The sequence below is a fragment of the Petaurus breviceps genome, unplaced genomic scaffold, assembly GCF_028583685.1.
Source record: "Petaurus breviceps papuanus isolate PSGF00001 unplaced genomic scaffold, PetGlider_PUasm1.0 90804, whole genome shotgun sequence".
Lineage (NCBI taxonomy): Eukaryota > Metazoa > Chordata > Mammalia > Diprotodontia > Petauridae > Petaurus > Petaurus breviceps.
Genome location: NW_027187348.1, coordinates 11,459,139 through 11,483,255, shown reverse-complemented (window position 1 = coordinate 11,483,255; position 24,117 = coordinate 11,459,139). Strand labels below are relative to the sequence as shown.

Below are 24,117 nucleotides of genomic sequence, written 5' to 3'. Positions count from 1 at the left end.
TGTGTGTGTGTGTGTGTGTGTGTGTGTGTGTGTGTGTGTGTGTGTGTATACAGCTCATTCATCTCACTGGGTCTATTTACTCTGCAGAACATTGTGAGGGCCCCCCTACCACGCCATCCACCAATAGTGGAGTTCTTTAGGGACCTACAAAGTGTCAAAGCCTCAGGTGTTCCAGTTTTATGTACATATACACCCACTACACATTCCCTGTGAAACAGAAAATACTTGTTTCCTCAAGTCTGAAGAGAGCAGCACAGGCCACGATGGTCTGACCATGGCATAGCTCTTCACAGTTGGGTCCCAAAACAGCACTATAATTCTAAAGCAGACATTCACATTTATTCACATTTGTGTGTCCTGCTCAAAACAGTTCATACATGGCCTTGCTATATAAAATAATTACCACTGTTTTAAAAAAAATTCATCTAAAAAACTGTAACCATTTGAGTGGCATTGATTTTTAGAGAAAATTAACAGGAGGATTATAGATGTGTCCCCTATACACACACACACACACACATACACACACACACACACAAACTACACTGGAAGAAAACAACACATGTATAAAAAATTTTTAGCATTTATTTCCTTTTCCTGGGATTTTAAACAGACATTTCTAATATCATGCCCTCCTACCCCCAACACACACACACATACACTCCTGACTAGCATTTTTAGTGTTTGGGGCAAGAAGCACAAAATAACGGTAGCCTAGGGCCAGCAGTATAAATGAGCCTCAAATCAAGACCTTAATCAATGGAGAAAGATCCTGCAATGAAAGACATTGCAATCTGTAGCCAAAGGAGGAATGGGTCAGGGAAGGAACTTTTCCTTCTATACATTTTTGCATTTTCTAAATTTTGGTGCCCTGTGTCAAAGCTCCATTTTCCCCACCCTCATTTCTGCTTCTCCCTTTTCCACAAAAGTTCAGACTAATACTTCCAGTTAATTACTTGTCATCTTATGGGAAAAAAGCAGCATCCAAATAATGCTCCCTGTAAAGAGCTAGAGAACATTTGTTTTTATAATCGTCTCAATCATAATGCTTAAGACCTTATTACCCACTCCACCCTACCTCCACTAAAATAGTCAACAAGCATTCTGCATTTCTGCGCCACAGCCCCTCCCCCCATTCTTTCACTTTTGTTCAAGAAACTACAGAAATACAACTCTGATTGTTGTAACTTGCTTACCTTTACCTATGTACCAACATAATATTAATTCTAATAGCATTTAAGTATTTCCATTTGAAGGTTCACACATTTTAGGAGTAACAGTGCAGAAAATAAATTTAAATATGTGTATAATGAAGTGCAAAGGGAGTAGTGAATAAACATGAAATAGTAATGAAAGTCAAAGCTGCAAAAATTCCATAGCAAAGGAGATAATAAAGTTTAGAAGTCATATAAGATACATGAATGCAATCACACCTTCCATTAGAAAACTGTTTAATTGTGGGATGGTTATTATTTCATTATCAACTATCAAAATTTTTCTGGGTTTGCTCAATTTTAATAAAATGAAACACCTCTCACATTTCTAAAGCTATTGGGATTGTCACCTGGGCAAACAGGTAGGCAGAAAGGACGCTAACTAAACAGTTCAAGTTCATTTAAAAGGATGCCCTTGGTGACTCCTTGACTGATGGCACAAAGAAGGATTAGTTATTCAGAAGTGAATTGTCACACTGTCTTTCAGGAACATCTGCCAATGTCACCTAATCATCTCAACCACAAGAGTAGCTGACAGCCTTCCAGAGAGCTGCTTCTGTTCTGACATTCTCCAGCAGAAGGTCTGAGACCAGGGAAGCCAAGGAGGATATTTGGATCCAAAGGTCACTTTTGTCAACTCTCTATCTCCCAGTGGGTTTCATCAGACTGATGAGCAACAAAGATAAAGGTTCATCTCTTTGCCAGTCTTCTTGGGAAGTAGTGTGATGGAAAGAACACTGGATTTGGAGTTGGATGACCTGGACTTGAATCTCTGCATGCTTCCTATATAAATTTTTATTGGTATCTTTGTTTTTATGTTGGCTTCTTTCCTCTTCTTCCCACCCAGAAAACCGTCACATATAACAAAGATTCTTTTTTATTATTATTAAATATATTTTTCTTGTCTGCTTATTACTACCTGTGTAGTCATGAGCAGGTCATTTCCTTCTCTGGACCCTAGGTACCTCACCTGGAGAATGAAACAATATATATAAAAAAGCTTTGAAAGCTTTAAAGTACTATATAAATGTTAGCTATTATCATCTATAAAATGAGGAGTCAATAGATCTCCAAATTCTCTTTTAAATCTAAGATCCTGTGAACTTGCCTTACTTTTGTTGTTAAATTTTTATTTTCAGGTCTTAATTCTTTCCTTCCCTTTCCTCTTCCCTTACCCATTGAGAAAGCAAGAAAAACAAAACCCATTACAAATATGTAGTCACAGCATAACTTTTTGCTCTAAGGTATCTAGGTGATTTTATACTGTCTCCTCATTTTTCCTCAAAGCAATCAATCAACATTATTAAGTGCCTACTATGTGCCAACTACTGGGGGGGGGGGGCGCAGATACAAAAAGGCAAAAGATAGTCCCTGCCTTCAAGGAGTTTACAAAATAATCTTAACTACCTATTATCCATATTTGTTCTGTCCATTTCATTCCAAAGATCTTGCTCCTTGGCAGAGAGAACAATCTCAAAATGAGAGTTAAGTAACTCCATCTTGTCTCTAATGTCTATAACCATCATCCCATTCCCACCTACCCCTACCATCCCATAGTGGTTGTATTCCTTCTTCATTCCACTTTTCCCCAATGTAGCTTTAAAACATAAAAACAACACCTACTTAGTTTTCCTCACTAGTCTCAGTTTAGAATCTTAGCTTTAGCACTCCTGACACTATTTTTTCAGGATTATGACACATTTGTGTATACATATTACTTTAATCTTTCATCCCTGTCTTTTTAGACAATCTAAGATGATGAGTTCCCTGTGCAGCCACATTTGCCAACTTCCCCTTCTTTTCCTTATTGGAATTGTTTGTTCTTTACCTTTGCATTTTTTTAGTTCACCTGTAGAAATTTAGTCCATGGGATCTGATGTATTGTTTTTTTGACCCTACCCTAAACTACTAGAGTTTATATTGAAATGCCGCTGGGCTTTCTGATTTGAACCTGGGTTAATTGAAACCACAATTTTTACACTAGAGGGAGCAAGAGAGTCAACTGTTATCTGGTATATAAGGTAAAAAAAAAAAAAATACTCAAGATTGTGGTTGTTTGTTCTTCATTCTCAAAGAGCACCATAACATCAGGAATGTAATGCCATGACTTGCAATAATAAAAATATGCCATTTAAACATCAGTGGGAAACTCAAATTTTGAATAAAGAGCAGATGTGAATCTTTAAAAATTTCTTTAAATATCCTGATAGCTTATTTATCTATTTCTGATCAGATTGGGTGACCAAATTTTAGCCTAAAAGAAAATGCAGGGACACACACACACAACCAATATAGCCTAAAGAAAACAAGATATTCCTAGACTTTTGTCATCTGACAACTGATAGCAAGACAGGAAGACATTATTATTGGCTAATAGGTGATGAAGCAATAATACTGTTGCGTGAAATCATCCACTTAAGTGAATAAGCTGAAACCCTTTATTAGGTAACAACTGATCATCAGCCAGCACCTTACAGTTTTGCAAAAGAGACAGTCAAAATTGGTTCAAGTCATTAGATTTAACCAACAAAACTTGCTATTTATCACTATGCACAAGGATCTTGCTATGTAAACCTGCTCAAAGGGTGCCATTAAGCAAGATTTCTAAATACAGACTCTTCTTTTCTCTGAGAGGAATTCAAATCTATCACAGAAGGATAATAAGGATAATATGAAAGTGATTTATCTTAAGTGTCATAAGGTCTGTATAAGGTACTAAGTATCCTTGGATATAAAAAAAATTAATTTATTAGGGATACCATACATCTCTATGAGCTTTGTCCCATAAGAAATAGTTATAGATGCTCTCCATGGAAACTTTTCAATACTGCCAGTTATTGAAACTAAGTTTTAGTGTTCTGAATATTAATGAGCAATATTCTATAGTTAATCTGCTTATGTATATATAATAAATAATTCAGTCATTTTCAGTTGTGTCAGACTCTTCATGATCCCATTTGGCATTTTCTTGGCAAAGATACTGGAGTAGCTCCAGCTCATTTGACAGATGAGGAAACTGAGAGAGGCAACACTTAAGTGACTTGCCCAGGGTCACACAGCTAGTAAGCATCTGAGGCGAGATTTGAATTCAGGAAAATAAATTCTCCTGACTCCAGTCCCATCACTATCCACTGCATCATCTAGCTGCCCTAATAATAGCTCATATTACAAGGCATCTAACATAAGGATGTAAGAGACCAATTTTATTGACTTTTCCAAAATGAAGGCAGTTTACATGAATAGAGCTATGAAGTAATTATTCAGAGACCTGTCTTCCAGTGTTAGGAACACTCATGTCTTTTGCTTCTTCTTCTCCTCTAGAGCTCTCTTTTAGTCATTTTTTTCTGTTCATTAACACCATTTATTAGCATTTCTGCCAGAAGGTGAGCAAGGCAATTAAAAAGAAACTCAAACTTGTCAATTTGGCTCCTGGTTATAATGGTTCGGGTGAAAAGTTTGTTAAGGAGAGAAGAAGGAGTGTTTAAAACTACAATACTGACTCCAGTTGGCTTATAGACATTTACTGATTCATGTTATCACCTCCCTCCCCCACTCCTAGCTCCTCTTTGATTTTATAAAATCCACAGTATTCTGCATAATGCTGTAAAGCTGAGAACCTTTAAAGACGTTTGTGTCCCAAGAGGCATAGTCAATGGAAGGGAAAACATGAAATTCTAAGTCATTTGCTAGAAATAACAGTGCAACAGGAGAGTCAGGATTCTAATCTAGTCCACTCCTCTTATTGGGGGCCAGCAATAGAAGGAAAGGAACAGTGGTCCTCAGTATAGACAGCAGAGGGGCGGAAACATGTCTTGCTATATGACTTCATGAAAGTGATCCAGCCTGTGTCTCAGTGGATCAGAGCTCCTTCCTTTACAAATATGTATTCCTATGTTATTCAAACTTAGAACATAATTTGGACTATTTTAAATGATTAAGGAGGTAAATACAACCGTTGTATCTTTGCTTTCCAGACATATTGTTAAATCATTGCTATGATTTATTTGATGCGCACTATCTGGTCTGAAACACAGCCCTGAAAGTATTGCTGTTCCTACAGAGGAAGACAAGCTACTTCATCACTTTTTCCAGGAATACAGTGCAGAGCAAGACCAAGTCCAATGATGTATTTTAAGAGTAACTAATAGCTCAATGAAGCACACAATAAGTGCTAAAATTCAGAAATCAGGGGCTCTAGGGCTGCAGAGGAGGGACATATGGGCTAGAAGAAGGCTTCAAGATTTAGTAGATGGAACATTAGATTTGAAGTCATAAGCTGGGCTGAGTCCATATTCTGCTCATTCCTACATGTGTAACCTTGTAAATCACCTTCCTTCTCAGGCTCCGTTTCTGAGGCTCATTTATAAATTGGAGCTAATTCCTACACTATCCAGGGATGTGTCACAGCCAGCTCATACGAGGTGAGCCAACTGTTAAATTTTCAGTGTGAGCATTTACATCTCAGAAATGACAAACCGCTACAAATCAGGACTTGATTGTTTTGTTGCTTGTCTAAACTTAAGAAAGCAAGGGAGAAAATGTTAATAAGATAAATGAACTTAAAGGTATTTTATATATTTTAGAGAGTTACCAGCACACCTCTGCCTGCAACCGTTGCAGAGTTGCTAGAAAGCTTTTTGTATAAAGTGCTATGTAAAGTTATTTACTGAGGGGCAGCCTGAACATGGCAGATAGACCCAGACTCAGGAAGACTTGGTTTCGAATATCTGCCTCTGACAGTTTCCTCATATACAAACTGATGAGGTTGAATTCGATGTCTTGAGGTCCCTTTCGGTTTCAGCTATGAATTTTATGCACCTACAGCTCAGGTTTAGCCAGTTCCCAATGAAATCATGCAATCGTACAATCCAAATCATACAATCATCCAATCCAAAAAAAGTGAATCTTGAGCCTACCTTAAAGGAATGGTGGCTTGGGGATGGGGTAGGAAATTATAGGCAAGGAGAGAACAGCTTTCAATAATTCAATTCAAACATTTATTAACCCCATACTATCTGCTAGGGAAAAAAGCAAAAGCTTACAGGCAGGAATGATTAAATAAGGATGTTTTCAGGGGAATAAAACAACTCAGACATAAAGCAAAGGATTCATGCCAGGAAATAATGGGAAAAAAGACTGGAACTACAGGTTAGAACTAGATGACTGCTGAGGGCCTTAAAATGCCAGGATAAGCATTTGGGAATTAGTTGTATAGAGGCAAAAACATTAGGCCATAACTCAAGAGACTGAAGTTTTGGGCCCCACTTTTCTACTAACTTGCTACATGTATGACCTGGTAGATCACCTACCCGCTCTTTGTTTCCCCATCTCTACAACGATGGGGTTAGACAAAACAACCCCTGTGATGTCTTAAACATTCTACAAATCTATGAAGTTCTCATCCTTTTAGACAATGGGAAATCATTGAAGATTTCTGAGCAAAGGGGAAAGGTGGGAAGGGTGGCATGAGAGTGACAAAAGTGTATTGTAGAAATATTTTAATCTTGGTGCTTTGTCCAAGTTTAATATTTCAAGTGTTTTTAATAATAATAATTACAATAATTCAAGTGTTCACTGAAATCTTCAATAGAATTTATCTATGATTGATGTATAGTTATCCCTTCCACATCGTGACTTTACACCATTGAAGCTTTGATTTATCACAGGTTGGCATAAGAAATTAAATGGGAATTTTGAGGGAGTTTTGCAGAGGTCACAAATAATACACGAAGGCCAGCAAATGACACAGAAGATTAGAAACTCAGAAATGTGTAAAATATCCATATAGTATTATATAATAGCAAACCAAATTTTGGTACTGGAAACACCTTGTAAAAGAAAAAGAAGAAATTCTGACTTCTCTGGTATTAAGGGAGGGCCAAAAAATTATACATGGATTTTCCAGATTTGGGGGAGCCCCTGATATGTGGAAGGAATAACTGTATATGCTTTCCCTAAAACTGCCTACTTAGGCACTGTAAAAGTAAATACTGTTTTCTATTCTGTGATTGCTGCTTTATTCCTAAATGTTAACTTTAGCTCAGTCTCTTGGCTTTCTTCCTTCTTTCATATATATATAGAGTCCAAATCTCCTGCCCTTGGAGATGCTCATGTTTCCAGGTGAAATCAAGGTTACTTCCTTTCATTCCTGGCACCCTTCCCTTCGTTCCCCATGAACCTCTAGGGAGGCAATTCTGTTTGGTCTAACTTGCCACCACGACACTGAATGTAAATCACAACATTTCAAAAATAGGTCACGTCCATAAAGGGCAAAGCAAAACAAGGGAGACATACTTTGCCAGATGCTGTATTTTCCTGTTGCTTTCCTGCCAAGTAACTGTCCCCACACTCCCCTTTCAAGGATTCTTTTTTCAAATGACTCAAGATCAAATCTCAAACTTAGCTGAATTAATTCCATAGTACCTGGGACTTAAATATTCCAAAAGGTTAAGTTAGGCCTGAACACAATTGAAGACTTGAATAAAAATGTGAATACTACAAATAACAATCAAGCTACATGCTGGTTTTGTAATTTTATCTACAAACTTGTTATCTCCCTGGGGTTCAGTTCCTATGCAGAGTTGGTGACCTATAGAATGATTCAGTTCAATGAGATAACCTCAAAGGGTTGTTCTGGCTCTAAAATTCTCAAAAGTGTTGTCATGATGTAAGGAGTATTTTGTTATAATGGAATATTACTGCGCTATAAAAAATGATGCACATGATGCATGCAGGGAAGCACTGAAAGACTTACATGAACTGATACAAAGTAAACGAAACAAAGAAAACAATATTTACAATGACTACACCAATGTAAATGGAAAGAACAGTCACAAAACAAACAAACAAAAAACCTTGGTCCCAATGAAAGGATACGAGAAGACACCTCCCCTCACACTATTGCAGGGATCTACCAGTGTGAAATATTGCATATATTATCAATTTTTTTCATTGTATCGGTCAGTTTTGCTGATTGTTTTCCTCTTTTGTTATTTAAAAAAAATTTTTTTTGGTTTTAGGTATGGCTTTCTCGGGGGAGCAGGGCTATGAAGGGCAGAAATGGTGAATTTTAGGTGATAAAAAACCCAAAAGATCAAAAAAATTATTTTTAAAAATTAAAAAAAAAGTATTTTGAAACTGTTTGCTAGTGTAATGTTAAAAATGAGAAAAAATGTCAGAGATCATAAGGAAACTAGAGCCAGAAGTAGAAGGCAAATCTTCTCATACCTGGGCCCTTTCAATGACATTCCACATTTCAATGTACGTAAGGGAATTCACAATTTATTTTTTTAATTGACTGACAAGTTATGCAAAATTATCCCTAAACTCTAAATTGGGTTTCTCACAAATGAGCTAGTATCTCCCTTCTCAGAACACAAGGAGGCCATTTTTTCTTTGATACAGCCACATTATCTGGGGCCTCTAAGATTGCACATTCATTCCCTTCTCCTTCTACAACCTATAATTCTTCTAAGTCTATATTCAGATGTCCCTGCTTCTCTAAAAGATGCCAGGTACTCATACCTCATAATCACAGTAAGATGAGGCTTATGGAAAGCAGAGTAAATTCCTTGATCCTGATCATGTTGAATATTTTCAGGTCTTAATTATTTCAACAATCTCAGCTTCCAGGCCACATTCTATCCCCTAATGTTTATAAAAACAGCAAAGTTACCAAACTCTTATGGGTGGATAATTAATGGTATTTGTTGAGGGTGATTCAGTTCATGGCTCCCATCATAGGGGTTTTCCAGGAGGCAACCTAGCTACTTCTACCCAAGTCCTGACAAGTATAATTAGTTAAAAGGAGATGAAAATTGGTAAATGCTGGAAATTTGGAAAACATTAAATAATTTAATGAAATTTTAGTAAAAGAAAAAAAGAGTTGTTTTAATCATATTTCCTTGAAGACTGGAAAATTATGTAATATTTATTTCCTATACCCACCACTAGCAGAGGATAAAAAATAAGAGGCAGCAACATGGTAGAGTGGATAGCATATGATCGCTAATACCACTACTGATATTATTAATGTTGTTCTTCAGTCATTTCAGTTGTGCCTGACTCTCTGTGACCCCATTAGGGGTTTTCTTGGCAAATATATTGGAGCCATTTGCCATTTCCTTCTCCAGCTCATTTTACAGATGAGGAAACTGAGACAAAGGGGATAAGTGACTTGCCCGGGGTTACACAGCTAGTAAGTGTCTGAGGCTGAATTTGAACTCAGGTCTTCTGGATTCCAGGTCTGGTGCTGCCCTTAATTATCTAGAGTTTTAAGGTTTGCAAACCACTTAACAAATATTTTTTATTTTATCCTTATAACAACCTGGGAGGTAAGTGTTATTAATTTATTATTATTTATTATAATAATTTATTAATTAGTCATTAATTAATTAATATTATTATCACCATTTTGCAAATGAAGAAAAGAGATTAAATGATTTGTCCAGGAACACACACAGCTAATCACTGACTGAAGCAGGAAATGAACTCAGGTCTTCCTTCCTCACTGGGTCCAGCATTCTTTGCACTATACCACCTAACTGCCTCATACTAAATTTGGATTCAGAACTCCTAAATTTTAATTCCTACTATACTAATTACTACCTGTGTGATCCTTGAGGAAAGGGGATTCAGAATAGTCAGGACCCTGTAAAGGGATTATAGAATCTCCCTGCCTGTCTGCCCATAGGCAAGAAAGTCACTTTATATTTCTATTTATAAGGAATAGCAAGTTGCACATAGTAAATTTGCAGTTTCATGTACAATTATCTTTTTTTATTATACTGTTATGGAAATGCTTGTTTTACTTCATAAATTAAAAATAAAATAATTTTTTTTAAAGTCACTTCACCTCCTTCTCAGCCTCAGTTTTCTTGTGTGGAAAATAAGGATATTGGACTAGATGAGCTTTAAGGTACTATTCTAATTCAAAATTTTACTATTCCATAAAGAGAAATCTCAAAACTACATCCATTGTGGTAACACATATATTCAAAGTGAGGTTGCAGTAGCCCCCCTCTAAAGCAATAGACTGGGACAGGGGTGGAGAATCTTCAGCCTGGAGGCCACATGTTTGGATTCAGTCAAAGGGCCACACGTGAGGACCCAGAGGGCCTCGAGGTCGCAGGTTCCCCACCCCTGGCCTGGGACTTCTTATGTAGAGGTTAATGCCACTTGGCCATATTGTACTAGGGAGGTCCTTCACAGGGGCTGGACAGAGGCCCCACAACACTCATTACTGTTCTCTCTAAAATAGTCACTCCTTCCACATACTTAACTATCAGTAAAACAGCGGAAGTTTTGCAAATTTTGCTTTCTTTCCTTTTTGTCTTGTGAAATTCAGACTTACTCTGCTCTATTCAGCTAAATGACAGGAAGTCGCATAAGCTCTGATGCTAGCTAGCATCCTGCCCTCTAAAGGAACTGGCTTAACCACTGCTCCCATGTTACCAGGGCTGTCAGGTTTTCAGATTTCTGATTCTCAAACACTCTAAAGCCCTATGAGACTATATGTCACTATAGCATGACATATAACAAACCCATTAACAGAAATTAAATCATGGAGTATTGTAAAATTTTTTTTAATTTTTATACTCCAGTTACATATTCTTAGATAACTATAATAAAATGTGAATCTTTTTTTTTCCTTGTTGATAAAAAATAGAGGCAGTGTGGTGATGGAGAAGGAGGATAGAGTTAATAACAGAATGAGCCCTAGACTCAAATCCCACCTTTACCAGCTGAGTAACCTTGAGCAGCTAGGGACAGCTAGGTGTCACAGTAGACACAGTGCAGGGTCTGGAGTCAGGAAGACCTGAGTTCAAATTCAGCCTCAGACACTTACTAGTTGTGTGACCCTGGGCAAGCCACTTAACCTTGTTGACCTCAGTTTCCTCATCTATAAAATGGAGGAAAAGGCAAACCACTCCAGTATGTTTGCCAAGAAAACCCCAAGTGAAGGCATGAAGAGTCGGACTGAACAACTAAAGTTTTGAGCAAGTCATAATCCCTCAGCTTCAGTTTCCTTATCTGTAAAAGGAAAGGACTGGACTCAATGAACTGTAAGGTACCTTGGAGCATGAAAGCAAATAATCTTATCACTAGATGATCCTCCAAATCCCTTATGGCTCTAGAAATCTGTGGTTCTACTGATATTCAGAGAATCGGGAACTTGTTAGAAAAGCTTGATTAGCCAGGGACTGGAGTGATAATAAAAATAATAATTGCTACCATTTTCTTGGCTCTTTAAGTTCGCAAAACACTTTACTAACATTACCTCATTTTGATCTTATCGGATCAGCAGGGACCATCTTCTGCCTATTTTTGCTTGTCTTAGCACAGTGCCTAGAACATAGTTTCTGTTCAGTCCAGTTGTGCCCAGCTCTTTGTGACCCCATGGATTTGTCTATGGGGTTTTCTTAGTAAAGGTATTGAAGTAGCCTGCCATTTCCTTCTCCAACGTGTCCCCATTTTTACAGATGAGGGCCTGAGACAAATATGAGTTAAGATACTTGCTCAGGATCACACTTGCTCTGTACATAGCAGGTACTTAAGAAATGTTTATTGACTTATCCTCACAATGTTGCCAGGAGGTAGCTGTTTCGGTCATGTTCCTCTTCATGACCCCCTTTGGGGTTTTCTTGGCAGAGATTCTGAAGTGGTTTGCCATCTCCTCCTCCAACTCATTTTACAGATAAGGAAACTGAGGCAAATGGGGTTAATTGACTTGTCCAGAGTCACACAGCTAGTAAGTGTCTGAGGTCAGAATTGAACTCATGAAGATGAGTCCTTTTCACTACTGGTCTGGCTCTCTATCTAGCTGTTCCTTAAACAACAGCAATTAAGCTGTTCTTCACCATTTAGAAAATAACATGGGCATGACCAATGTGAAAATATGCTTAATGTGTATGTATATGTAGAGTCTACATCAGATTATGTCTTGGGGAGGGGAGAGAGGGCGAGAAAATTTGGAACTCAAAAGCTTGTGGAACTGAATGTTGTAAACCAAAAATAAACAAATTTTTTTAAAAAGAACATGGGAAATTTTAGGATGGAACTTATGTGATAGTAGTTCAACCAAAGAAAACCACAGTCATTTTCATAGTTGCAAGTCCAGTGAAATCCCTTTTTAGTGCAGACAATCAACAGTCTTTGATTAAACACCTACTATGTGTCAGACATTCAGACAAGATCCACCTGCCTCATAAGGGCAGTCATGTTATTTCAGGTTCTTACTCAGTGTTTCAGGGCATTGGGCCTCTAATATATCTAAATCTATGTGATTACTAGATATACTTAATAGGCTTTTACTGAAGGAAGAGAACTTAGAAGTATCAGCCATCAATAAAATGTACTGATTTCCCATTGAACTAAACATCTGATACCTTAATATGCAACCATTAGAAATTCTTGAAAATAAATTGGATATGCTTAAACTAATAGATTGGCATTTAAAATCCCAAAGGCAAATGCTTAAATACACAAGGCAAGGGTAGTTTTAAAATGAAGTTGGTTTTTATTTGCAGGGATACAAAGCAAGCCAAAGTTTCCACTTTTGGACCACCACAGACCCAAAATATCTTAAAACTTAAAAAAGAAACAGCTATGGAAATAAAATTCCCTTCCAGAATGGCTACTTTTCCTAAAACTTGGCATTCAAGTTCCTTCTATACCCAAATTATAGAAAACAAAAGTTTAAAATAAACTCATCCTTTTTTTAGTTAAAATAATATTTCTTTTACACTGTGTGTTTCTATTTGGCATGAGAGGAGCTATCTAGTGTCATCCTAACATCTGGAAAGGACACATGTGTATATTGAGGCAAGAGGAAGGAGGAGAGAGCACTTATTAAGTACCTACTGTATGCCAGGCACTATGCTGAGTGCTTTACAAATATTATCTCAGGTGACTGATAAAACCTTTAGTCCTTTTGAAGGACCATAGACCAGTACACAGCTTGCCCCATGTCTCCATCCTCCTTACCATATACAACCCCACATGCCAACTGTTAATATTGTAGGGACCCAATTCAGGTTATTGAGATTTCGGAGTCTATGTGACACTTCTAAGCTGCAAAATTCTCAATCATAAGTGGTACTACTGAGACAACATACAAGATTATAGCCATTTAAGATATATGTGTGATACATGATCATAGCTCTTTTGAGGGCATCTTATTACATTTTTCGCACTCCTATTATGATAAATCTCTAAGACAACTAAAGCCTTCAGTTGGCTTGGCCAAGACACAGTTACACGTGTTAAACATGACCTTTCCAGACATGCTGGGGCTTGTTAGCCATTAGCATTATATACCAAGTAAATTTTATATTATGAGAACGTATTTCAACTTTTGCCCCATGATAAATAAACAATGTTAAAGCAATTCCAGAGTGAAAAGAAATCTGAACTAAAAGTCATTAGACCTGGGTTTTAATCTTATTGATATATGGTTATGGGACCAAGGGAAAAGTCACTTAAGGGTCTGGGATTTCCTCATCTGTGAAACTGGAATAATAATGGGCTGAAAAAGACAAGAATACAGAAAGAAATAGAGGGGGCCTTGAATTCATGTGGGGAAAAACAAGAAACCTAAGGGTTTCAGTTAATGACAATTTCAATATGAACCAACTAAGAAGAGAAGTATAATATCCATAAAAAGGGAGGTAAGAGTCCTATGAGAATCTACACTAGTTGCACCTAAATATTCCTTAAGCTCCTCCTATGGGCAGAACACCATGCAAGGACCTAGGAACTGTCCTCAGGAAGGGTACAGAGTTAAGGAGAGACTTAGACAAATTGGAGTTCATCAGCAGATTCTACTTTGTCCTCTGTCCTCAAACAATTGTAGGTACTTAATAAGTACTTGTTGAACTGAATTGAATCTAACTTGGGAGAGGAATTCCTTTCCCCAAGCAAGGTGACAAAAGGTTGAAAATAATGTCACCTAAAGAAGGTTTGAAACAACTAGGAAATTTAAGCAGTATAGAAGAAAAGACACAGGCATGACAGACTAATGCCAGAGGAATGGAACATTCTGTACATCAGAATTAAGAGTACTTTCCATGATCCAAAATCTGTAAAGATCTAAGGTGTTGCTGTCCACTGCTAGAAGCCACAATGTTTGCAATGTTGTAGTCTGTTCATTGTTTTCAAAGAGTATTAATGACATCAGGAGGGTGATGTCTTGACTTGCACGTGAATTGGAGTTAAGTGAGGCAGACTTGTACAAAGTAATAAGCCTCACTCTTTCTTCCACAGTCAGTGAAGTCCAGTGACAAGACAAAAATCAAGACGACTGGCCAGGATGCAGAGGATGACCCTGGCATCTTCCATGTCAGACCAAGCTCTAAACATTCCACAGTTCCTGCTTTAGCCACCTCTATGGCCCCTGGGACAAACTGCTCTCTTCCACCCATTCCACTGGGGAAAGTCTTCATATGCTTGGGATAAATATCCCCTAACTCATCAACAGGTTTGAGGCCTGTTGGTTACCCTCAATCTGGTTTAACCTGTCTGCTGAGATAGTTTTACTAGGGTGGGGCAGCCGCACATGCTACAGCTTCTTGGAGCCACAGGTGAGAGTGAGAGTTGGGTGACAGGTGGACACAAAAGTGGGTGAACACCTCTCAAAAGGCCTCAACAAGCCCTCATACATGAGGTGCCAGTCCTCCCTCAACACCCCACATATACCCTAATGTTTGCAATAGTGCATAGTTGAATTCCAAATGATCAGAGACATGACCAATAAAGTGCCTGGCACATAGCAAGCACTATGTACATATTAACTAGTAATAGTAGTAGTAGTAGTAGTAGTAGAAGTAGTAGTGGTAGTAGTAGTACTAGTAGTAGTATCAGTCACTACACTGTGACATAGACTGACAATTAAACTTACATGAGAAATTTAAGCTAAAGCCACCAACTGCACTAGACTAACCCTAAGAAGCAACAGCAGTAGCAGCAACCATAGGAACACAGAATTAGAATTAGAAAAAACTTCAGAGATAATCTAGTCCAATCTCAGACTTTATTGATAAGAAAACTGAGGCCTAGAAGAGCAAAATGAATTTGCTCCTGAGCAAAAAAGGGGAAGGGATGATTGGACCTGGAATCACAAGCATTTGGGGTTCAAATGACACTTAGTAGCTGTGTGACTGCTAAGTCACAACCTTTCTTTGCTTTAGTTTGTTCATCTGTAAAATGGGGATAATAATAACGCCTACCTCTCAGGGTGTTGTCAGGATCAAATGAGATAATAAGTAGAAAGCACTTAGCACAGTGACTGGCACACAGGGAGCATAAATGTTAGTTTCTGCTGCTGTTATTGTTGCTAATTATATGCCACCCCTGATTGCTTACTAGCTGAGTGACCTGAGGCAAATTGCTTGACCTCTCTGTACTTCAGTGTCTTCATCCAAGGAATGGAGATAATAATATTTTCAGTATCTGCCTCCTGGGGCTGTCCAGTGGCTTACCTGTGATCATGTGTGGTCATGTCAGATCTCAAGGGACTGGGAAGAGGTCTTTATATGTGGCATTGTGCTAGAAGAAGCACAAATGGGAACTTGGGAAATTATTTATTGGCTTGGTATGTAACAACACACAAGTTGTTTTCCCTTATAAGATATAAGCCCCGTTAGGGCAGGGACTGTTTCCCTTTTGTTTTTGTATCCCTAGTATTTGGTAAGTGCTTCATAAATGTTGTTTGTTGATGCATCAGCTACCTAGGAGTAAGGACAACACCAGTCTTCTGAATGATTCCTTTCTTGGTTAAGGGTAATGTGTTACCTTTGGATCTAGTAAAAGGATAATGTCATTAAATAGCAAAACTCTTAGGAGGAGCTGTTACTCTTTAAACTTTTAATATCTAGACGATCAGTTAAATTTCTCAGTGCTCAGATACTTGGTAAAACCAGAGTGTGGTGTAATCAGGATATTGTTTAGTATAAGAGCTCTAATTTTAATGTTTTCAATATGTCCAACTATGACATAGAAAAAGAAACAGACTAAAATCCCACAGAAGAGCAGACCTATTTGCTCCAGTTCATTTATTTGCTTCTGTTCAGAGCTTTCATTAGACCAAGAACTTATCGCTAATAAAGGGAAAGTGGATATAACTAATCCTCTCCAAGCTAAACCAATTATTTGCTCTGCACCTACAGATATTTATTGGTTTCCTCAGTTTCCTGCATCCTCTCTATCTTCTTCCTCCCACCTCCAAACATACCCTGAATTTTCACATAGCCATACCTTTGTTCACACTTCTTCTCATCCCTTAGTCTGGCTGATCCATCCTATAAGGCCCAATTCATTTTGCTATCTTCTCCACAAAACCTTCCCCTTAACACCTGATCCCAAACAGAGATGGTCTCTCCTTCCATTGGAGTCCCCATGCCACTGCGCTCCTACCTCTCCCCTGCATTTTTACACTATTTTGTATATTTGTGTGTATCTTATCTCTCACCATGATTAGACTGTAAACTCTTTGAAGGCAAGCCTCTGTCTCACTCATCTTTGTAGCTCCTCCAGAAGCCAGCACAATTTCTCGCACACAGTAGGTATTCTATAACTTTTTTACTGCACTCCATTAAAATGGTGGTCCTAAAGGAGGGCTATACCTCATTGTGAATAACAGGAAGCAAAGACTTTTGGGGCCAAGGAATCACAGTTCAATCGCCAGAGGAACAAAGAGGACTAGGGCTGAATCTGCAGAGAACCAAGAAGGACAAGCGCTTACCTGGGCTCAGCTTAGACGGCCTAGGAAACGAGCTTCAGCAGGGCAACAAGGAGTTCTGTGCTCCTTCGGACGATTCTCTGATGCTGCAACTAATATACTTCACTTAGTCATAATACCTAAATGCTTTACTTAATTATACTAACCATAATTTAACCAATTAGAGATCCCTATGGGTGAAATTACCTGCCTTCTTTTAAAACACAACTACCCCTGTGTGGAATTTCTGTTATTTATCCTTTAGTATAAATTAATTTAACCAGAGTGCTTGCTTCCTCCTTAACAACCAGCTGGCACTCGGTTGAACTGAGAGAGAAGTGGGAATTCTGATGGGAACAAGGGAGGAAGGAGAGGCAGTGGAGGGTAGCCTGATGGTTATAGAGTAAGAAGATTTGGGTTTGAATCTAACTCTAGACAATCACTGTGTGTCCTCTTGCAGGTCACTTAATATTTATGAGATTCCATTACTTCATCTGTAAAAGAGAGACTTAGACAAGTCAAGTCAATAAGCATTTATTAAGCACCTGCCATATACCAGGCCTTGTACTAAGCTCTATTGATACAAAGAAAGGCAAAAGACAGTCCCTGTTCTCAGGGGGCTCACCACCTAATGGTCTAATGGCGGATATGACATGAAAACAGCTATGCCCAAATTATTGTATATATGATAAATTAGAGATAGCCAATAGAAGGGAGGCATTAGCATTAAGGAGGACTGAAAAAGACTTCCTGTGGAAAGTAGGATTTAAGGCGAGACCTGAAGCAAGCCAGGGAAGCCAAAAGGCAGAGAGGAGGCGGGAGAAAGGCCCAGGTAGGACAGATAGTAAGTGACAATGCCTGGAATCAGGATATGGAGTGTCTGGAGCAAGAAAAAGCAAAAAGGCCAGTCTTACTGGATTGCAGAGTGTGTAGAAGAATAAAAAGACAGGAAAGGTAGGAGGGGACAATGTCATGGTGGCCTTTAAAAGATAAATAGAGGTCTTTATATTTGGTCCTGGAGGCAGGGAGTCTCTTCCAACTATAAATCTATGATTCTATAACTAACTCTAAGTCATTTAGTGGCATAGGCTAATACAGAGAGAAGGTAAGACCTTTGTGGGCTATTCGAATTGAGAAACTTGGGTAGTCAGAGGGAAACAATGAAGGCACTGGGTACCTAAAGAAGAATCAATGAAGAAAGGAAGATAGAAGATGATCAAAGACAAAACCACCCACTTGGCAATTTTGTCTGTGGTTGGTCCTTTAAAAACTTGAAAATACTTGATAATCTTTGAATATTTTTTAATCTGTGAATAACAGCTTCTAATTCACTCTTTAAAAAAGATTGGTTGAAAAAAGATGTGTCTGAGAGACAACTAAAATCAGATTCAGAAGAGAGAAGGATTTAGTGCTTGAATGAAATAACACCAGAACATAATACCAGAAGAAAAAAAAAAAACCAACAAAATAATCAGTGCTACCTTGATTCTATTGTAAAATGCCAAGATAATTGCTACATCTCCTGTCTCTTCATAAGAGTTTTAGTTGATTCTTACTTGTTTAAAAGTCCAAAAGAAATGAAATTTCTATTTTACTTATAGATTCTTCAAGGTCCTTTCAGTTCCAATGGAGCATAATAGAAAGCATCCCCCCCCCCTTTACAAAAGGGAGTTCAAAAGAGAGGAGACTTATGAATCTACCTGCCCAGGGGGGTTACAGACCAAGGACAAGAGTACATGAACCAGCTTCTCTAGTGGTAGGAAGTGAACCTCCAGTTCACTGTTCACAAGCTCTAGTACAGAATTTTTTTTAATTTTTGATATTTCACTTTTTCCAAATACACATAAAAACAATTTTTAATATTTGGTCTTTAAAATTTTGAGTTTCCAGTTCTCTTCCTCCCTCTTCAACTCCCCCCTCCCTTAGGCAGCAAGTGATTTGATATAGGTTGTACATATACAGTCATGCAAAACATTTCTATATTAGTGACGTTGTGCTATATATCCTTGTTATACAAGTGATCTGTAAAATAAGCCTTGGTATAGTGGGTGGGTAATGTGTGTCACATGATTTGGACGTCATGGCATCTACTTCTACAATTTGTTCTAGTTTTCCAAAGACAAATTCTGTCTGGCCCCCAGGAAGCAGAACAGGAGTAATGGGGGAAACCTACAGAGAGGCAGTTTTATACATAATATGAGGAAAAGCAATTAGAGTTGTTTAAACACAGAATGCACTCCCTTGGAAAGTAGTCTCCCACCCTACTCCCACTCTGGTTTGCAGCTTGTACCATCCCCTACTTGGCAGCTCTTCACTAGAGGAGGTGGGCATTGATTTGATCCTTTGAGAAGAGTCTTGGACATCATTTATATTTTTCTAGAATGCTCTACTTCCAATTTGGGGGCTTATTCCAAATTGGAGGCAACCTCTCCCTAGCCCTCTCTCTAATCTCTTAGATTCCTGCCTTTCTCTGTATTGCTCTTTGGCTGAGGTTAGTCTTGGGAAAAATCGAGAGATGAGGATGAAATGGTGTGTAGGAATGGGCAATAAAAATTTACTGTTTATCAGCTTTTTTTAAAAAAAAAGAAAGTAATAAAAGATTGGACACCTTCAAGCAGAGACTAGAAGACAGCTGGAAGACTGATTTTTGCTCAGGAACAAGTTGGACTAATAAGTAGACTCTGAGGTCCCTTTCAGCTCTCAAATTTTGTTATTTGTGAAATTAGGATTATAGTATGTGAATTAATTTACAAAAAGGATCTCTTTAAATTAGTCCCTTTTTTCCAATTTAATTTTCACATGCTTTATTTCTTAGCTTTTCTGATCTGGGTTTTCAAATTACACGTTACCTTTAAAAAAATACAAATCCAGATAATCTGACATTTTTTTAAACTGCTCATTAACAAAGAGCTGACAATTTTTTTTAATGGTGGCAGTTAAGCACTGTGCAAGGTCTAGAGAAACAACTAGAAGTCAGGAGTTATAAGCCCCAGTCATTATACTAAGCTGAGCACAAGCATAAAACTGTCATTGAGCTAATGATGGAAATCCCATTCATTCTTTGCCAAGCATCTCAGCTGAAAAGGGGGATTGCTTAGTCCATATTCATTCCAGTACTACTGAAAAGGTCAGCTGGAAAAAGCCTGAAGTCCTGATTCTACAAATAGTATTACAATTTCTGATCAATAATGAGTGAACATCTAGAATCCTTCACTTCCTGGGGGGAAAGAAAGGGGGAAAATATTAGATAACTTCATTTTCAGCATCCCCAACTGAATACTTAAAATCGAATTCTCAAGGTTTTTCAAAGCTAAAGAGGTTCTAAGATCTCTTATAGACTCTGCAGAAAAATCATATTAAATTGCATATGCCATCCAGCTAGCCAAGAAGGCATAATCCCCTGGCCTTGCAGGTAATAGTTAAAATATTTCCCAATATGACATCAAGATGAACCATATAAAATAAAAAATTTGAAAGACTTAAAAATTCTGATCAATGCACAATTCGAAAGGGCCAATGATGAAGCATACTATCCACCTCCTGACAAAGAGGTGATAGACTAAGAGTGTAGAATGAGCCATACATTTATTGAATGATCTGTCTTGCTTGATTAAGCATATTTTTTATGAGGGTTTTTTTTTTCTTTTTCAATGGTGGGGGGTGGGTGGAAGGCAGAAAATGTAGATTTTTTTTTTTTTTTGCTTTTTGGAGGGGGAGGGGAGGGCAATAGGGGTTAAGTGACTTGCCCAAGGTTACACGGCTAGTTTTGTATGTGTGTGTGTCAAGTGTCTGAGGCCGGATCCGAACCCAGGTCCTCCTGACTCCAGGGCCAGTGCTCTACTCACTGCACCACCTAGCTGCCCTGATTTTCATTAACTTTTGAAAATTAACTTTAAAAAAATCAATAACAAAGAATAATAAAACAAATTAAAACATAAATAAAATTCAAACATTAAGAAAAAACCCTGTAGGAACTAAGACTTTGGCAGAAATAAATGGGGAAATCTGATAAGTCCTATTTATTTAGAAAATACAATGTAGGGAAAACAGACTTTCTGCCCTTGCCCCACACCTCCCACCAATATAAAATTGACCTTTTAAAACTAAAATCAAATGTACTTTTTTCCATCAAATGTACTTTTAAATGGGTAAAGGATTTTAGTAAAACAAATATGTTAACCATCCAAGCATGTGGATAGCAAACAGAAAAGTTACCAGTGGTTCTACCTCTGTTATCCACAGACAGTTAAGCTGGTGAACTGGAATGCAAAAATTCCAAAAGATTAACAGTTATACCTAGGAGCTTTATTCATTCATTTTCAGCTTTTGTTCCAGGATTTTCCATGTAGGGGAGATTATTAAACCTATACTTTTATTGAAGTACTTCACTTATTTGAGAGAAAAACAAAACCAACCCAGCCTCAGGAGGTGGCAGACTCCACCTTAGTACTCTTTAAGCCAGGGATAGAGGGTAACTTGTCAGTGATGTTGTAAAGGGGATTCTTGTCCCCCCCCCCACTACTTAGTATTCTTATACTTTACTCCTCTCCGTGTTTTCAGTGACCCAGTGACACCAGTCTTCTTGCCATTTCTTCATCTCCAGACTTTGCATTTTCACTGGCTGTCCCTCTTGCCTGGAATGATCTTTTTTATCTCTACCTTCTGGCTTCCCTCAAGTCTCAGTTAAAATCCCACCTTTTTCAAGAAGCCTTTCCAGGATCCTCAAAAAACACTAGCACTTTCTCACTGAGATTATCTCCAATCAATCCTATATTAGTGTGTATTGTTTGTAATGTAATTGTTTGCATGCTATCTTCCTCAATAGAATATTAGTTCCTTGAGGACAGGGACAGTTTTTTGCCTTTTATTTTTGCTCCCCCCCACTCCCCCAGTACTTAGCATGGCACCAGGCACACAGCAGGCCCTTTACTTAGACTAGATGGCCACTTTGGCCCCTTCCAGCTTTCTGATTCTGTAAACTATAATCACTACCATTAGTTTTTCAGCTGAAGCCTTTCCTGCTCTTGGCAGACAAAGACTGTTTTGTGTGGTATTTGCAGAGCTGCAGAAACAGGAGTTTGGGGCAGCATGAGCTTTATTGAGCCCAAGAGGTTATACTGTATATTCATAGCCTTTTAAAGCCAGGTTAACACTGCAAATGGGGAAAGAAAGTGTGTCAAGCCCATATGTTTCTACCTTAATTGATCCCTGAAACCACAGTTATGAAAACTATCCCCCCGCAATGATTTTTGATAGCAATAAATGGCAAAGGGTAATGGAAATGGAAGGGCCTGATTTCTGGTTCAGTATTCAAACAATGGGGAAGAAACGCTCCCTCAGTTGACTGGGTAGGGGTACTTTAAAAATATATAATAGGGGTACTTTATAAATATGATTACGCTCTGACACTGAGAAGTCATGTATTGGAAGCCTACATCTCACCTCATAAACTAATGACTTGAGAACACGTGGTCCGAGAAAATACACTTGTAGGAAAGGCTTTAGTCCTAATCACAGAGCAACAATGAAGGTTGCTAAGAGTTGCACAGACAACATTCAGAAGGTCTTAAAAACCCTAAGCTCTTGTATCAGAATCTCCCTGTTATTTTCCTCCCATTTTGTTCTCAATTGGGATTTGATTTTTCAACCTTGAGTAAACAGCCACACCTGCCAATTCTCTTATGAGATTCAACAGCCTGAGTTAGATGGGAAACAGTAAATGCCAGGGTGCTAAACTGGTGTCTTTAGACGTTTCCAAAGAGAAGATTATTTGTAGCTGTCTCAAACCCCACATTCCTGTGGCTTCCCTCCCTACCACTGTTTTCATTTGAATGCTTTAGCTTGGCAAGATGTGTGGTGATGATATCCACCTACTCAGACATCTCAAATACATAAACTTTTCTTATTCCTCTCTTTTATATTAAGTTCACTCAGGCTTTGTTTACCTAGTCAGTCTATCTCTTAATGCTGGTCATTAGTTGGCGAATAGGATGGCCACTTGGCAGAAGGTCTGTGCTACCAAATATTTGCTCTGGTGCAGAATTTTGTAGGATGACCCAGCTACTGCTTAAAAGGGCATGACCCTTCTGTGACGAAGATTCAAAATGTGAAGCCCCCAAAGAAACATGGGAAGACATGTGAACTAATGCAGAGCAAAGTAAACATAACCAGGAAGACAATGAATACACTATTTAGAACAATGCAAATAAAAAGAATGTGAAAATGGAGCCAATGGTGTGTAATTGCAATGGCTGATATTGGTCCCAAAGAAGGGAAATGTCACCTCCCTCTTCCACTGGAAAAGTAGACCACAGGGAAAAAATGCTGCATCCACTGTCATATATGGTCACCACATCATTTGGTTTTGCTCAACTGCTTTTATTTGTGACGAGGGAAAACAATGTACCCAGAAATGACTGGTATAAAAACAAAAGACCACAAAATAAATCTTTTGAAACCCTGAGAGGTGAAATAAGTTACCCAAAGTCAGAGTAAAGGAATACAAGAATAGATAAAATCTCTAACTTCTGCAAGGCTGAAAGACACTTCTTTCATTTATCAGAGGAAAGGAGCAGATGATTTAGTCAAAAGTACAGCACCCCTAAAGCCCATTGGGTATTCTTTCTCACTGCTTCTACCATATAGTGTCATCTTCTCATAACTTATGCCTATGACCAAATCAACTAAAATGACATCACATTGCAATAAGCTGCATCTCCTAATCCCTCTCCCAGTCTGAACTGGTCCATTCTTGTTCTAGCTAAAAAAAAATCTGGCCCACAATTGCTAGATTTTGAGAATATTCTCTTCTCTGCTACACTTTTAGAGGAAGTCCCCATAAAATATAATAAAAAGGAAAGAAAAATCTCACTTTCTGCCTGCTATGTGCCTCTCAATCTTCTTTCACCATAACTCCAACGGGAGTGATAGACATGTCCAATTCAAAGCTACCTGCTTTCACAGTGAGCAAGAACTAATAAACACTGTGAATCTATTCTCTCTTTGATATACAATGATTTAGCCATTCATTTTTAAATCATTCATTAATTCAACCAAGATTTATTCAGTCTTTCTCCAGGGTACTGTTAGTCCTTGGGGAAGATACAAAGTTTAAATAGGATAAGGTCCTTGCCTTCCATGTAGTTTACAATCCAAATAGGGAAGGGGAACACTCAACACAGATAACCA

General features: G+C 38.1%; 1 protein-coding gene and 1 long non-coding RNA gene across 7 annotated transcripts in view; one reads left to right on the top strand and one right to left on the bottom strand.

Moving 5' to 3' along the window:
• LOC138147599 (uncharacterized) overlaps positions 1 to 2,573 on the top strand; it is a 21,087-nt gene extending 18,514 nt beyond the window's left edge. The window contains exon 4 of the long non-coding RNA XR_011164861.1: positions 1,702 to 2,573. This is a non-coding gene — a long non-coding RNA (uncharacterized lncRNA). The remainder of the gene's footprint in view (positions 1 to 1,701) is intronic.
• Positions 1 to 24,117, bottom strand: part of ANKRD44 (ankyrin repeat domain 44) — a 366,132-nt gene that overhangs the window by 208,448 nt on the left and 133,567 nt on the right. The window lies entirely within an intron of this gene.